A 6,000-nucleotide genomic window follows, 5' to 3' on the forward strand; every position below is an offset into this window, starting at 1 on the left:
TGAAACAGCTCTGAAAAAGCAGAAACACTTTTCTCCCACTGGAAATCCTCCATGTCAAGTTACTTCAGTTTCTTAATTACTGAGTAATTTAAGCAATTAATCCATCAATGAATCAAATGCAAATTTGGTCTTATAATTCAGCTTTGGATATTTAAACAGTACTCCATGAAATCCTCTTTGGGAAAGTTAATTTTTACCAGACACTTGCCAGACCTGAAGGAGTTTTAGAAAGTTCATCTGCTCCAGCTCTCTGCCACCAAATACTTAACCCCAAGCCTTCCAGGGAAGATTCTTGTCTACTCCTTATATAACATTTTCCAGTGAAAATACAGGTTCTGAAGCTGGGATCCATCAGGAAGCAGCATGAAGCTGAAGTGCCCCCTTTTCCTTTAGGAATAGAAGATGTGGGTTTTTAGAAAGGACAGTAAAATTAGTAGAAATGATGTCTGCCTCACAAATTCTAATCCCAGCTCTGCCACTTGCAGGCTGTGTGATCTTGGGTAAGGCACTTAACTTTTCTGTGTCTCAGTTACCTCATCGGGAAAATGGGGATGAAGAGATTGTGAGCCCCATGTGAGTCACGAACTGTGTCCAATCAGATTAATTTGTATCAACTCCAGCACTTGTACAGTGCCTGGCACATAGTAAGTGTTTAACAAAGACCAAAAAAAATGATATTTGTTAAGCACTATGTGCCAGACACTGTTCTAAGCACTGGGGTAGATACAAGGTAATTACGTCCCCCACGGGACTCATAGTCTTAATCCTCATTTTACAGATGAGGTAACTGAAGCACAGAGAAATTAAGTGACTTGTCCAAGGTCACACAGTAGACAAGTGGCAGAGCTAGGATTAGAACTCAGGTCCTTCTGACTCCCAGACCCATCACTAAAAGAGTTCACAGTTGTTGGAGGTAAGGGATAAAGGTTTTGAAGACGGTCTGTTGCTTTGTGGGGATTCCTTTTTTGGGTTTGGAGGGGTCCATTGTGTCCCTAGGGCTTCCTTCTTCTTGTGGAAGATCTATATGTAGCTCAGGATGATTCTGAAAAGACCAGGCCCCTCAGGACTTCCTTCTTCTCATGGGATGATAATAGCCACAAGGCCTGTAGAATTCAGGTCTCCAGGGCAATGCAAACTGTGAACTGGACTTTTCTGATAGGCAGGCTTCAGAAAAAGAAGCCAAGCACGGGGCAACAATCTAAAAGAGAAATGCACGAGATAAGCCAAGTTAGAATAAATTTACAAATGTGAACACATATAGTCCTTTTAAGGCTGTTCTCAACACCTAGATGGAAGAACAGGAAGTAGGGGCATTGCTGGGGGCAAGAACAGGGCAGCACCTGGGGAGGAGAATGGGAAGTGTTAGGGATGCCGCATCAAATAGAGCTTGAAAGGCAGAACCCGAACGCAAAACAATTCGGGATCAGACTGTTGGCAGTAGCTGGTTGCCCCATCTCTAGAGCTTGGTGTTGTGGGACATTGTGCTGCTCTGGGCAATGCAGTGTTGTTCATATGGGCACAGCAACACAGTAGGACACTAGCTGTACTGGTTGGACAATGCGGCACTGTCCGCGTGGACACAGCGACATGACAACAGGGGTTCCAGTAAATGATTATTGTGCTTAGACCCAGAAACTCTGAATTGTCCTTGACTTCTTGACACCGACTTTGCTACCACAATAGCAATCTAGTCAGGGAGACTGATACCAAGGTAAATTACAGATAGGAGGAAGTAATAGCATATAAATATATACATAAATGCTATGAGGGAGTTGAATATTGAAATGTTGAGGTGACACCGAAGCGCTGAAATGGCAGTTGAGGTATATAGGATGGAGATTCCGTGTCAATCAGGGAAAGCCGTCTGGAAAAGATGTGATGTCACCAGCCTAGACTCAGTTCCAAATAAGGACCAGAAAAGTAAAACGTGATCCATCAATCCATCAATGGTATTTATTGAGTGATTACTTCGGGCAGAGCAAGATTCTAAGTGCTTTGAATATTACAGTGCAATAGAATCGCTTGACACAATTTCTAGGCAAAAGGATATTAGAGTCTAGATGGGGAGACAAACAACAAAAAACAAATTACAGATAAAGGAAAAGGTGGAATATAAGGATATGAGATGCAGTGTGGCCTAGTGGAAAGAGCACAGATCTGAGAATCAGAGGACATGGGTTCTAATCCTGGCTCCACCACTTGTCTGCTATGTGATCATGGGCAAGGCACTTAACTTCTCTGTGCCTCAGGTACCTCATCTGTAAAATAGGGATTAAGACTGTGAGCCCTACGTGGGACAGGTACTGTATCCAACCTGATTATCTTGTATCTATCCCAGTGCTTAATACTGGCAACTTACACCTGGTAAGTGTTTAGCGAATGCCATTTTTTTAAAAAGTATTCTCAGCCTAGGGGTGGTATAAATATCAGGTACTTGAGGAATACAGATCTAAGTGCACTTAGACTAAGTGGGCTTTCAGAGGGGAGGCTAAGGGGAGTAAGGGGACTGACATAGGAGGGAAGGACCTGGGAGAGGGCTGGAGTTTCAGATAAATTAATATCATCACCTAGAACTGCTTTTTTTCTTGCTTTTGTTTAGTCAATTCATTTTCTAACTCAAGATTTTTACTGCTGGTCTAATTTCACCTGATAAAAGGCTTCTAATGCCCCTTTCTCAAGAGGTTTTGTTCTTGGAAAGAGCACAGGACTGGTATTCAAGAAACCTGGGTTCTAGCCCCAGTTCTGCCCCTCACTTCCTAACTGACTTACCTCCCCTCCCTGCTCCCCTCCCCTCTCCCTCTTAGACTGCAGGCCCTATTATAACATAAACAAGGAGTTTAGCATGTAATAAATGCTTAATAAATGCCATAATCATTGCACAAATAATTGGACCTACAACATGATTAGATATTGCTTTTTCTGGCTTCTTCAACCAATATCCTCCCTCCCTCCCTCTCACTGCAAGCCTGTAGCCAGTCCATTTTTCCAGGGGTTTGCTGAGGTAGAACATTGTAGGTACACAGAACTCCTGGAAAAATGGTAAGAGGTCTCATCTAAACACATTGCACTCATCCCAGAGCGGCAACGGCCATGTGAAGCAAGATAAAAATAATAATGTTTGTGAAACAGTTGCTCTATGCCAAGTACTGTACTAAACACTAGAGTAGATACAAGAAAATTGGGTCAGACCATGTACCTGTCCCACCTGGGGCTCCCAGTCTAAGAGGAAAGGAGAACAGGGACTGAATCTCCATTTTACAGATGAGGAAATTGAGGCACAGAGAATTAAGTTATCTAACCCAAGGTAGCACAGCACGCAATTGGTGGAGCTTGGTACAGTGCTCTGCACACGGTAAGCGCTCAATAAATACGTCACTGACATGAAACGCATAGCAATCTTATTCCTTGGAAAAGGCCCGGCAACCCAGAGGCTGAATTCCTGTCACTGACCCATTTCCCACAACCTCCCTCAGTCCTGCAACGCTTTTCCCCTTCATAAATGTCTACTGTTGTACTTTCCCAAGCCCTTAACACATTGTTCTGCACACAGTTAACATTCAGTAAATGCCACTGATATGTGTCTACAAACTCTGTTGTACTTTCCAGATAACTTAATACAGTGCTCTGCACTCAATAAATACCATTTATTGATGAGCAACGACGAGTGTACGAATTCTGTATTTGTACTCTCCCAAGCACTTAATAGTGCTCTGCAAATAGTAAGCACCTAATAAATTAATTAATTGATGGAGTGAATTATCAGTGAGTGAATGGGTTGAAACATTATTTCTTAACTACAGACCCACAGCTATGCTGGAGAAAAACAGAGTTAGGTTAGATTAGGGCAGTTATGAGAAGCAACCAATCTCTCATGGCTGGCAGGGTATATACTCTGGTGCTGGATGAAAATTAACAAGAAATCACAAAACAGTGGCAATAAAATTGTGGGTCACGAGCCAAGCGCTATTCTAAGTGTTGGAATAGATACAAGTCATTCAGGTAAGACGCAGTCCCCGTCCCACATGGGGCTCACACTCTTAATTCCCATTTTACAGATGAGATAACTAAGGCCCAGAGAAGTTAAGTGACTTGCCCAAGGTCACACGGCAGACATACGGTGGAGCCGGAATTAGAACCCAGTTCCTTCTGACTCCCAAGCCTGTCCTGAATCCACTAAGCCACTTCTGACTCCTTGTTCACACCCTTCCTCCTGCCTCAATTTCCCACCTGGACCTTGTCCACAAAGCACAAGCTCTCCTTATCTTCAAAGTCCTCCGGAAAACGCACTTCTTCTGGGAGGCATTCCCCTTGAGAGGAGAAGGAGGAGGAGGAAGGAGAGTGAGAGGAAGAAGGAAGATGATGAGGAAGAATAGGAAGATGAAGATGAAGAAGAAGAAAGAAGATTTGGGGAGAAGATGGAGGAGGAGGAGGAGGAAGAAAAGAAGGGGAGAAGGAAAAGAAGGAGGAGGAAGAGTAAGGAAGGAGGTGGAGGAGGAGTAAAGAAAAAGGAGGAGGAAGAGGATGAGGAGATGAAATGGAAAAGATGAGGGACTAGGAGAAAGAGAAGGAAGTTGAATTAATTTATCTCTGCCCTTCATTGCCAGACCAAAAATCAGGGGCTTGAGTTTCTTAAAGTTCCTTTCCACTTGGTAATTCTCAAATAGCAACCATCCCTAAGAAGGATTTCCCTATTGCTCTGATCAATTCTTAAAGACGTTTCCTTCCAGGCAAGAACTTTTTGCCTAAATAGCTTAGAGAATAAATGGACATTTACTTCATTAAACTATCAGTGTGCCTTGAAGAGAAGGCAGCTTTGCACTGGGGAGATAACTCCCACTTCAGCCAGTGTTACAGCAGCAGGGGGTGACACAATAATTGCTGCCTTGGGGGAGATGGGGAGATGAGCTCACCTCACCTCTTCCCTATAACTGCTGGCCAGAGAGGTCCCTGCAGACAGACCAAGCCCTTCACTTCACAGCACAGATCAGCACCGGTGAGTGGCTCTCAATAACTTAGACACTGAGCCTGTAGTGGGGACATGAGTCAGAGATTCCTCCTGGATAAAGGTGGGGACAAAGGCTTGGCTCGGGGACTCTAGGTTCTGGGAATGGGGTGATGTGATGGGAAAGGTCTCTGTATGCAGTCGGTTTGCAGTCTCTCTTCCTTCATTTCTCTGTACCCTAATGCCTGTCATAAGCCCGGCCAGAGGAGTCTGGATAGAGGGAGAATGTCAAAGAACAAAATCCTTTGTTCCAGGTTTTTCTTCAAGGATAGTATTTGTTTAAGTTAAATTCTTAGTGTGTGCCAAGTACTGTACCAAGTGCTGTTGTAAAGACAAGATAATCAGGTTTGACACATTCCATGCCCATCATGGGCTCACAGTGTAAGTAGGGGGGATTACAGATATTGAATTCCCAATTTACAGATGAGGAAACTGAGACACAGTGAGGTTAACTGACTTGCTCAAGATCACACAACAAGGCAAGTGACAGAGCCAGCATTAGAACCCAGATCTTCTAACTCCCACACTTGTTTCCTTCCACTGGCCGAGCTGATAAAATACTAGCTGCAAAGCACCTGTATTCCCTCAAGCCTTTTCCTCCTCTTTTTTGTGGCACTTGTTAAGCACTTACTATGTGCTAGGCACTGTACTAAGTGCTGGACAGATATGAGCTAAACAGGTTAGACATAGTCCCACATTGTCCCACATTGGGATCAAAGTCGTAACTCCCACTTTACAGATGCGGTTACTGAGGCCTAGAGAAGTGAAGTGACCTGCCCAAGGTCACAGGTGGAAGAGCTGGGATTCAAACCCAGGGCCTCATGACTTCCAGGACTATGCTCTATCCACTAGTCAACGCTGCCTGTCTCCTCTTTCTTCTGTTGAACTTCTCTCCCACATACAGTTCTGATATATGGAAAACAAGTCAGCAGTTATATACGAGTGATAACAGAGAACAGAAAGCTCAGTCATCAACTGGGATGTCTGTCATTATAGCT

This window comes from Tachyglossus aculeatus, chromosome X4, assembly GCF_015852505.1.
Source record: "Tachyglossus aculeatus isolate mTacAcu1 chromosome X4, mTacAcu1.pri, whole genome shotgun sequence".
NCBI lineage: Eukaryota > Metazoa > Chordata > Mammalia > Monotremata > Tachyglossidae > Tachyglossus > Tachyglossus aculeatus.